Source organism: Chiloscyllium plagiosum, chromosome 26 (genome assembly GCF_004010195.1).
Source record: "Chiloscyllium plagiosum isolate BGI_BamShark_2017 chromosome 26, ASM401019v2, whole genome shotgun sequence".
Classification (NCBI taxonomy): Eukaryota; Metazoa; Chordata; class Chondrichthyes; order Orectolobiformes; family Hemiscylliidae; genus Chiloscyllium; species Chiloscyllium plagiosum.
Genome location: NC_057735.1, coordinates 51,651,014 through 51,661,576, shown reverse-complemented (window position 1 = coordinate 51,661,576; position 10,563 = coordinate 51,651,014). Strand labels below are relative to the sequence as shown.

At 46.9% G+C, this 10,563-nt stretch overlaps 2 long non-coding RNA genes across 2 annotated transcripts in view; one reads left to right on the top strand and one right to left on the bottom strand.

Annotated features, from left to right (window-relative positions):
• LOC122563351 overlaps positions 1-815 on the bottom strand; it is a 15,051-nt gene extending 14,236 nt beyond the window's left edge. The window contains exon 1 of the long non-coding RNA XR_006315564.1: positions 649-815. This is a non-coding gene — a long non-coding RNA (uncharacterized LOC122563351). The remainder of the gene's footprint in view (positions 1-648) is intronic.
• Positions 816-921: 106 nt separating this feature from the next.
• Positions 922-10,563, top strand: part of LOC122563350 — a 17,744-nt gene continuing 8,102 nt past the window's right edge. Inside the window, exons 1-2 of the long non-coding RNA XR_006315563.1 lie at positions 922-990; positions 1,087-1,242. This is a non-coding gene — a long non-coding RNA (uncharacterized LOC122563350). The remainder of the gene's footprint in view (positions 991-1,086; positions 1,243-10,563) is intronic.

The following is a 10,563-nucleotide window of genomic DNA, read 5'->3' as shown; positions in this document are numbered from 1 at the left end:
AGCCATGTGTTCAACTGCACTCTCTCCCTATTTTTTGCCTCACTGTCACGTGGCACCGGCAACAACCCAGAGATGACGACTCTGTCTGTCCTAGCTTTTAGCTTCCAGCCTAACTCCTTGAGCTCTTGAATGACCTCCCCACCCCTCTTCCTACCTATGTCGTTGGTGCCAATGTGCACCACGACTTCTGGCTGCACACCCTCCCCCTTAAGGATTCTGAAGACACGGTCTGAGACGTCTCGGACCCTGGCACCAGGGAGGCAACAAACCATCCGAGAGTCTCGCCTATGTCCACAGAATCGCCTGTCCGTCCCTCTAACTAGAGAGTCCCCTATAACTAGCGCTCTCCTCCTCTCCCCCTTTCCCTTCTGGGCCTCAGAGCCGAACCTCTTGCCAGAGACCCGGTCACTGCAGCTTACCCCTGCTAGGCCGTCACCCCTAACAGTATCCAAAGCGGTATACTTATTGTTTAGGGGAATGACCACAGGGGATCCCTGCACTGCCTGCTTCCTCCCCTCCCACCTCTAACTGTTACCCAGCTACCTCTGTTCTCTGGCGTAACTATATCCCTGCAGCTTCTATCTATCACCCTCTCAGCCTCTCGAATAATCCTCGAATAACACACCCACTCAAATATCAATCACTTACCTTCACGACTAGCTCTGCGCTCCAACCTCACTTCCGCCCAGCTCGCGCCGCTCTCTGTGTGAAATTTAAACCAGGACTCGTATCACGATCCTGATCGGTTAGGGCAGAGAAAGTATGGCAAGATAGAAGGAGAGATCGCTGATCAAATTTTCGCTTTAATATTGATAGATCCTCAGCTCGGAGGAAATTGACTAGGGGCCCATTTATGTTGCTCTGTCCTGTGGTTTTTAAGTGTTTGCTTTGGGTGTATCTGCTTGTTCTGCAGTCGCTGAGGGCTCGTCTTGTCAATTTCAGGCGTCCCACCCCTAGCTGTTCAACGCTTAAGTGTTTGTTTACTTTGTGGTAAGCGGTTACACACTCGATTACCTTTTATTGCCTAAGCTGTCAATCAGTCACTTCCTGTGTGTTCTGTGAGCGCTCTCACTAGTTTTTCCTCAGAAGCCGAAGCACAGCGCTTATAAATCAACCCAGGACGTCCACGGCGCCAGGCGATGCCAACTATATGAGCTGGGCAATGCTAACCACGTGGTGAGAATTGCCCAGAGCCGAAAATGAACAAGAATACATGGTAAATGCGTTAATTTCAAGAATAAGGTAGGAGATCCTTTCGTTATACCTGGGTCACCGTCAGACACTGTGCTAAAAGAGACAGGGGACAGCCGTTACCTTATTCCCTTCACAGGGGACCTTTACACCTGGTCACAAGGGAATTGGCCATATTAAAGGGAATTGGCCGTGGTCCTTTAAATTTGATAAAATTGATTCTTGGACCACCACCATCATGGTGGGGGTGGGGGTGGGGGGAGGTGGTGGCACAAGGATCCCTCATGGGACACTGCATGCTTGCTGCAGTGTCTGCAAAGTTTTGGGACATTGCCAAACACCAACAGCCCCCGAAGGTAAAAGACCATTGCAACAAAACCCCAATGGCAGAGACCCCTACCACCCCCGATACAGCTCGATCCCCCATCCCGTGCCCCGCAGCACTCGTGCCGTCCTAACCCCCCGCAGAAACTTCCCCTACCAGCCCCAGAGTCAGACCCGCTGCTAAATGAAGTGACTGCCTTTGTTACTGCACAGCCCACGAGAAGCTCACAGCAGCTACCGCGCAGCCTGAACCATTACCACTGACCAACCCAGATAATAACATCAGGCTCACACATACCGCGGCTGCTGTTCCCCTCAAAAACCAGGGTACTGAATGCCAGCTTCCATGCATTATGATTGGCTCTACTCCTCTTGATACGCCTTGGACCCACGCAGATTTCTGGGCCATGTTACAAGATGCTCAGACCGCTTGTATTCTACAATTGGCTACTCCAAATTTCCACCATCTACACTATCTACCCCAGGATGTGCAGACCCTGTTACAGCTCGCTTATGGGACCCACTGGGTGACCATTCGCCCTACCATTAACTTCCCTACTCAACACTGGGAAACTGCTGCAGACTAGGAGAGATGGATGGACAGCACTGTGAAGGAGGGGGGGAAAAAGCCAGTGCAAGACAGCACACAGACTTTGGCGCTGTTCCTTGGTATCTGCAGAGAGCAGATGTGCCTTTGCCAGACTTCATTGTCTGCTTTAGGGAGGTCTGGGACTCCTCGCCAGGCATTCAATTAACTGAAAACGAGAAGCAGGCTGTACAGACCCTACTAAACTGCATGCTCCCTACATATGTGCATGCATATAAACTACATAATCTGATTTGGCAAACAACAATCTGGGGGACACCTCGACTACATTCACTAACTTGGACAGAAATGGGTTGTTCACCATACCAAGACAGACGAGGTCATTCCCCCAAATCTCACAACTGCACTGCCCTAGGGATACAGCCAGGCCAGTACAGAGATCTATAGGATTTCCAAAAGGACAGTGTTAGAACTGTGGCAAAACAGGACGCTGGGTTAAATGCTGCTGGTTACCACCCAGGCCCCTCCACCAACCCGATTACCCACAGGCCCGATGGCAGTCCCACATATTCTCTTAATTGTCAACAGCCTATAGCTCCACAAGATTTACACCTTATGATGGTGCCCCTTATGATGGTGCACCCCTCCACTTCATGCCCCTCAGTCAGGCCCCCGCCCCTCCAGTGGAGTTTCCTCAACTTGTTGGCTCCTGCAACACTGTAGGCCACTTTTACCATGAAAACCCTCTGTTTATAGGTGATCTTCCAGCATCACTTTGGGTGCAGCACCCCAACCATGCAGGCCAAGTGCTGTCCGCCCCTCCACACACAGTCACACTCAAACAGGGTGCCATTCTGCTGTCTGTACAGCAATGCCCACTGTCGCCTGCAGCAGTAGAAGGGATCTAGCTGGTGATTGACTCCCGACAGCAGGGTGTCCTAGTTCCAACAACCAGTCCCTGTAATGCACCCATCCTACACATCCTAAAACCCAGAAGGCCAGGAAAATAGTGTTTTGTCCAGAATCTGAGGGCTGTAAAAGCAATTGTGATTCCCTGCTCCCCAGTGGTCCCTAACACTAATGCCCTACTCACTAGTATCCCTGCTTCCATCACCTGCTTTTCTGTAATTGACATCTACTCAGCCATTTTCTCCATCAAATTGTCCCCGAGAGCCAGAAACTTTTCAATTTTACATATGGTAGCTGTCAGTACACACGGACCAGGCTTCCCCACGAATACATGGAGAGCCTCACAGTCTATGCTGCTGCAGTATCTTCTCTACTTTACACCTGCCATGCAACAACACCCTCCTGCAATACTTGGTTGATTTGTTATTGGCCTCCACTCTGCTAAATCATGTATGCAGGACACTACAGCATTGTTCTGCTGTCTGTCAAAGGATGAACACCGTCTCCATGGAGCAAATGCAACTCTGCCAGTAGAATATTCTTTGCCATTTGTCAGACTAAGCCGGTAAATTTCCCACGTCTTGTTCCATTTGAACACATTTCAGTATCTGGGGAATGGTAAAATTAGTGAATATTCCCGGGTCTGACCTTATGAAGGAGAGAAGATCATTGCAGCAGCTGAAGATGGTTGAGCTTTGGACACTCTCTTTCCTGAGGAATGACTGCCGAGCTGCTTTGGTGTCGAATTACTGACACGAACAACAATCTTTTTTTTTGCTGGTGATCACTCCAACCAGCAGAGAGTTTCCCCCAGATTCAGATTAACTATAATTTTACTTGGGCTGCCATTGTCACACACTGTTAAATAGTGCCTTGATGTTCAGAGTAAATGCTCTCACTTCCCATTTGGAGTTCTACTCTTTTGGACAAAGCCTGCCACGGAATCAGAAGCTGAGTGGTCCGGTCATAACATTGACTGAATGTCATTGAACAGGGTATTATTGATTGATCCCATTATTGCTGACACCTTGCTTCATGTTTACGTGGCAGACTGTACAGTGATGGGTCTGTGACTGGCTGCAATGCAAGAGCCCTGCTTATCATGTACTGGACGTATTTGGGCAATTTAACAGATTAATGGCAGATGTCAGTATTCTGCTGGAACAGAACAGCTTGGCTAGAGATGAGGTAATCTCTGGAGTTAATTGTTGTCAGGGCTCACAGCCATCACAGTCTCCAGTGTCTCTCGCCATTTCTTCGCATTGCGTGGAGTGAATCAACTTGTCTGAAGATTGACATCTTTGATGCTGAGGTCCACTCAAGAAGGCCTAAATAGATGATTTGCTCGGCCCTCTTAGCTGAAGGTTGTTATAAATGCAGCAGCTTTATTTTTTTTTTCCCCTGATGACAGCGCTCCCCCATAACTGGGGGTTTCATTGTTGGAGATCAGCCTCCTCCACCAATGGTCTCTTTCAGTATCCACTATCATTTAAGGCTATTTTTGCAGGACTGCACAGAGATCTGGACCATTGATTGTGAGATTGAACAGCCCTGTCCATCACTTGCTGCTGATGCTGTTTTGTATCTGAACAGCTTCTTCAGGTCATCATCTCATGTCTAGGACTGGCTGGTCCTGCTTCCAGCATGTCCTTCTGTATTCCAGATCTGGTGGCTGCTAGTGTGGATCTCTGGCTTGATGATTACTGTAGTGTGGCTGTGAGGTTGCAGACTGTAAGGGTCATGAAGAGTATGATTCAGCTGCTGGCCATGGTCCACTGCTCCTCGTGGAAGCCTCGATCTGTTTGAAGTCTGTACCATGGAGTACAGAGTATAGTACGAAACATAGTGAAAGGTCTACAACATGTGAAGATGGCACTTCTTCCTCACAAGGACTATGGAGTGGCCACTCTTACTGATATATTAAATGGACAGGTGCATCTGCAGCAGGCAGATTGGTGACGAAATGGTCATGTCTATGCTTCCCTTTTATTGATTCCCTCATAACTGCTGCAGAGTACTTTAGCAGCCACCAGATCTGGCATCAATACTGAGCACTATAGCAGCCACCAGATCTGGCATCAATACTGAGCACTATATTGGCTATAAACTAGGGAGTTGCCTTGATTGCCTGACTCTATCTGTCAGTCCGATGAAACCTACAAGAAAGGATGGTGATGTTGCCTGGAACATCATCCTGTTCCGAGAATCCTGCTTTACAGACAATGTATGACCATTGCCTGATTAGTGACCTGTACAAGAAGGACGGATTGCACCTAAATTAGACGGGGACTAATATACTGGAAGGGAAATTTCCTAGAACTTCTTGGGAGGATTTAAACCAGTAAGGCAGGGTTGGGGCCAGGGAGATAGTTAGGAAAGAGATCGATCTGAGACGGCTACAGTTGAGGACAGAAGTGAATCAAACAGACAGGGACAAGGTAGGACTAATAAATTGAACTGCATTTATTTCAATGCAAGGGGTCAAACAGGGAAGACAGATGAACTCAGGGCATGGTTAGGAACATGGGACTAGGATATCATAGCAATTACAGAAATATGGCTCAGGGATGGGCAGGCCTGGCAGCTTAATGTTCCAGGATACAAATGTTACAAGAAGAATGGAAAGGGAGGCAAGTGGGGAGGGGGAGTGGCATTTTTCATAAAGGACAGCATTACAGCTGTGCTGAGGGAGGATATTCCCGGAAATACATCCAGGGACGTGATTTGGGTGGACCTGAGTAATAAGAAAGCGATGATCACCTTATTGGGATTGTATTATAGACCCCCTAACACAGTCAGAGGGAAATTGAGAAACAAATTTGAAGGAGATCTCAGCTATCTGTAAGAATAATAGGGTAGTTATGGTAGGGGATTTTAACTTTCCAAACATCGACTGGGACTGCCATAGCATTAAAGGTTTAGATGGAGAGGAATTTCTTAAGTGCGTACAAGACATTTTTCTGATTCAGTATGTGGATGTACCTACTACAGAAGGTGCAAAACGTGACCTACTCCTGGGAAATAAGGGAGGGCAGGTGACTGAGGTGTCAGTGGAAGAACACTTTGCGGCCAACGACCATAATTCTATTCATTTTAAAATCATGATGGAAAAGAATAGACTAGATCTAAAAGTTGAAGTTCTAAATTGGAGAAAGGCCAATTTTGACGGTATTAGGCAAGAATTTTCGAAAGCTGATGGGAGGCAGATGTTCGCAGGTAAAGGGACGGCTGGAAAATAGGAAGCCTTCAGAAATGAGAAAACAGGAATCCAGAGAAAGTATATTCTTTCATGGTGAAAGGGAAGGTTGGTAGGTATAGGGAATGCTGGATGACTAAAGAAATTGAGGGTTTGGTTCAGAAAAAGAAGGAAGCATATGTCAGGTAGAGACAGGATAGATCGAGTGAATCCTTAGAGTATAAAGGAAGTAGGAGTACACTTAAGAGGGAAATCAGGAGGGCAAAACGGGGACACGAGATAGCATTGGCAAATAGAATTAAGGAGAATTGAAAGGGTTTTTACAAATATATTAAGGACAAAAGGGTAAATAGGGGGAGAATAGGGCCAGTCAAATATCAGCAAGGCGGCCTTTGTGTTGAGCCACTGAAAATGGGGGAGATGCAAAATATTTAGTATTAGTAGTTACTGTGGAAAAGGATATGGAAGATATAGACTGTAGGGAAATAGATGGTGTCATTTTGCAAAATGTCCAGATTACAGAGGAGGATGTGCTGGATGTCTTGAAACGGTTAAAGGTGAATTAAAAACCCAGGACCTGATCAGGTGTACCCAAGAACTCTGTGGGAAGCTAGAGAAGTGATTGCTGGGTCTCTTGCTGAGATATTTGTGTCATCGATAGGTGAGGTGCCGGAAGACTGGAGGTTGGCAAATGTGGTGCCACTGTTTAAGAAGGGCAGTAAAGACAAGACAGGGAACTATAGACCCGTGAGCCTGACCTCAGTGGTGGTCAAGTTGTTGGAGGGAATCCGGAGGGAGAGGGAGTACATGTATTTGGAAAGGCGGACTAATTGGGGATAGTTAACATGGCTTTGTGTGTGGGAAATCATGTCTCTCAAACTTGATTGAGTTTTTTTTTCTGAAGAAGTAACAAAGAAGATTGAGGGTAGAGCGGTAGATGTGATCTATATAGACTTCAGTAAGGCATTTGACAAGGTTCCCCATGGGAGACTGATTAGCAAGTTTAGATCTCTTGGATTAAAGGGAGAACTAGCCATTTGGATACAGAACTGGCTCAAATGTAGAAGACCTTTGGTGGTGGAGGGTTGTTTTTCAGACTGGAGGCCTGTGACCAGCGGAGTGTCACAAAGATCGGTGCTGGGTCCTCTACTATTTTTCATTTACATAAATGATTTGGATGCGAAAATAAGAGGGACAGTTAGTAAGTTTGCAGATGACACCGAAATTGGAGGTGTAGTGGACAGCGAAGAGGGTTATCTCAGATTACAACAGGATCTAGACCTGTGCCAATGGGCTGAGAAGTGGCAGATGGAGTTTAATTCGGGTAAATGCGAGGTGCTGCATTTTGGGGAAGCAAAACTTAGCAGGACATATACAATTAATGGTAAGGTCCTGGGGAGTGTTGCTGAACAAAGAGACCTTGGAGTGCAGGTTCATAGCTTCTTGAAAGTGGAGTCACAGGGAGATAGGATAGTGAAGAAGGCCTTTAGTATGCTTTCGTTTATTGGTCAGAGTATTGAGTACAGGAGTTGGGAGGTCATGTTGCGGCTGTACAGGACATTGGTTAGGCCACTGTTGGAATATTGCGTTCATTTCTGGTCTCCTTCCTATCGGAAAGATGTTGTGAAACTTGAAAGGGTTCAGAAAAGATTTACAAGCATGTTGCCAGGGTTGGAGGATCTGAGCTTCAGGAAGAGGCTGAACAGGCTGGGGCTGTTTTCACTGGAGCGTCGGAGGCTGAGGGGTGACCTTATAGAGGTTTACATAATTGAGGGGCGTGGATAGGACAAACAGACAAAGCCTTTTCCCTGGGATGGTGGAGTCCAGGACTAGAGAGCATAGGTTTCGTTTATTGGTCAGAGTATTGAGTACAGGAGTTGGGAGGTCATGTTGCAGCTGTGTTTAGGGTGAGAGAGTAACGATATAAAAGGGATCTAAGGCGCAACTTTTTCACGCAGAGGGTGGTACGTGTATGGAATGAGCTGCCAGAGGATGTGGTGGAGGCTGGTACACTTGTAACATTTAAGAGGCATTTGGATGGGTATATGAATAGGAAGGGTTTGGAGGGATATGGGCTGGGTGCTGGCAGGTGGGATATCTGGTCGGCGTGGACAGGTTGGAACGAAGGGTCTTTTTCCATGCTGTTCATCTCTGACTCTAAGATGGATGAAATTGATGTGCTGGAAATTTTCGAAAGCATTAAGATTAAGTCCCCAGGGCCAGACCAGGTTTTTCCTCGGCTGCTAGCTCGGAAGCAAGGAAAGATATTGCTAAACTGCTGGCGAAGATCTTTGCCTCCTTACTCCCCACGGGAGTTAAGGATTTGAAGGAGGCAAATGTTGTTCCCCTATTTATGAACGGTAATAGGGAGATCCCTGGCAATTACAGATCAGTCAGTGTTACGTCTGTGGTCAGAAAAGGTTTGGAAAGAATTGAGGGATATGCGTTATGACTGTTTGGAAAAGCATAGCGAGATTAAAGACAGTCAGCATTGCTTTGAGAGGGGCAGGTCATGCCTCACAAATCTTATTGACTTCTTTGAGGAGGTGACAAGACACTTCATTGAAGTTTGAGAAGTGGATGTGGTGTGTATGGACTTCAGAAAGGGATTTGATCAGGTTCCCCATGGAAGGCTCATTCATAAGCTCAGGAAGTATGGGGTACAGGGAGATTTGTCTATCTGGATTCAGAATTAGTTGGCTGACAGAAGGCAGAGAGTAGTTGTAGATGGAAGGTATTCTGTCTGGAGGTCAGTGTTGAGTGGTGTCCCACCGGGCTCTTTCATTGGGCCTCTGCTGTTTTCATTATTTTTAATTGTCTTGGATGAGGAGGATGCGGGGTTGGTTAGTAAGTTTGTGTCATCGGCAAAGGTTGGAGGTGCTATTGATATTATCGATGGCTATTGCAGGCTGCAGCACGACATTGACAGGATGCAGAGCTGTGCTGAGAAATGGCAAATGGAGTTAAACCTGGATAAATGTGAAGCGATGCATTTTGGAAGGTCAAACTCGAATGCTGAGTATAGGATTCGAGACAGGATTCTTGGCAGTGTGGAGGGAACTCAGTGTTCAAGAATATAGATCCCTTAAAGTTGGCACCCAAGTGGATAAGGTTGTTAAGTATAGGGAGTTTTGGCTTTCTTTAACAGGGGGTTCATGTTTAAGAGCCGCGAGGTTTTGCTACAGCTCTACAAGTCCCTGTTGAGACCCTCGAGGAGAAAGTGAGGTCTGCAGATGCTGGAGATCAAAGCTGAAACTTTATTGCTGGAACAGCACAGCAGGTCAGGCAGCATCCAGGGAACAGGAGATTCGACGTTTCGGGCACAGGCCCTTCTTCAGGAAGAAGGGCCTGTGCCCGAAACGTCGAATCTCCTGTTCCCTGGATGCTGCCTGACCTGCTGTGCTGTTCCAGCAATAAAGTTTCACCTGTTGAGACCCCACTTGGAATATTGTGTCCAATTCTGGTCGCACTACAATAGGAATGATACAGAAGCTTTGGAGAGGGTGAAAAGAAGGCTTACCAGGAAGCTGCCTGGACTGGAGGGCTTGTCTAATGAAGAGTTTGACAAAGGGGCATGGGAACCTAGACTGTAGCTTTAGGGTGCAGGACCCGGAGTGTAGGGAGGTTAGGAACAGCAATCTCAAACAGGAAAGTGGTTTGAACTGTGTATACTTCAATGCAAGAAGTATACGAAATAAGGTAGGTGAACTTGCAGCATGGGTTGGTACCTGGGACTTCGATGTTGTGGCTATTACGGAGACATGGGTAGAACAGGGACAGGATTGGCTGTTGCAGGTTCCAGGATTTAAATGTTTTAGTAGGGTCAGAGTGGGGATAAAAGAGGGGGAGGTGTGGCATTGCTTGTCAAAGATCGTATTACAGCGGTGGAAAAGACGATGGATGAAGACTCGCCATTTGAGGTAGTTTGGGCTGAGGTTAAGAAAAGGAAAGGTGAGGTCACCCTGTTAGGAGTTTTTTACAGGCCTCCTAATAATCCTAGAAACGTAGACGAAAGGATTGCGAGGATGATTCAGGAGAAGAGTGAAAGTAATAGGGTGGTTGTTATGGGGTCTATAACTTTCCTGATATTGATTGGGAAAGCTATAGCTCTAGTTAGTTAGATGGGTCGGTGTTTGTCCAATGTGTGCAGGAGGGTTTCCTGACACAATATGTAGATAGGCCAACAAGAGGTGAGGCCATACTGGATTTGGTTCTGGGTAAAGAACCAGGCCAGGTGTTAGAATTAGAGGAAGGTGAGCACTTTGGGGACAGTGACCACAATTCGGTGACTTTTACTCTAGTGATGGAGAGGGATAAGTGTGCACTGCAGGGCAAGAGTTATAGCTGGGGGCAGGGAAATTATGATGCGGTGAGGCATGACTTAGGATGCATGGCT